We start from the raw sequence: 541 nt of genomic DNA, 5'->3' as shown, positions 1-541 counted from the left end.
TCTGCTTGCGAAGACCTGTTGAGGCAAGTGAAATCGAAATTGAACTAAATTCTACGACTGGCACCCATACCAACATCTCCTTCATTGGACACTAAACTTGGCTTGCGAAGACATGTTGGGGCAAGTGAAAGCGTGATCGCACCTGTACCAATGGTGCGCTAAGAGCACCATCCATGCGTCATCGTTGCCAAAGCAGCTGTCTGGCTTCTGCGTCAGTTGCACGTAAATAGCACCATTTGAGCGTAATCTTTACCAGCGTCACCTCTCTGGCACTTGTGCCGGTGGCACGAGAAAAGACATTTGAGCAAGGTCGTTGCCAGTGTCGCTGGACTGGCTTCCGTGCAGGTGGTACGTAAAATACACCAGTTCGAGTGTGGCCGTTGCCAGTACCTCCTGACTGGCCTTCGTGCTGGTGGTACATAAAAGCACCCACTACACTCTCAGAGTGGTTGGCGTTAGGAAGGGCATCCAGCTGTAGAAACTCTACCATATGGTTCGCCAGTCCTCAATCAAATCGTCCAACCCATGCTAGCATGGAAAG

The sequence above is a fragment of the Octopus bimaculoides genome, chromosome 13 (genome assembly GCF_001194135.2).
Source record: "Octopus bimaculoides isolate UCB-OBI-ISO-001 chromosome 13, ASM119413v2, whole genome shotgun sequence".
NCBI classification, from domain to species: domain Eukaryota; kingdom Metazoa; phylum Mollusca; class Cephalopoda; order Octopoda; family Octopodidae; genus Octopus; species Octopus bimaculoides.
This window is presented reverse-complemented; position numbering follows the sequence as displayed.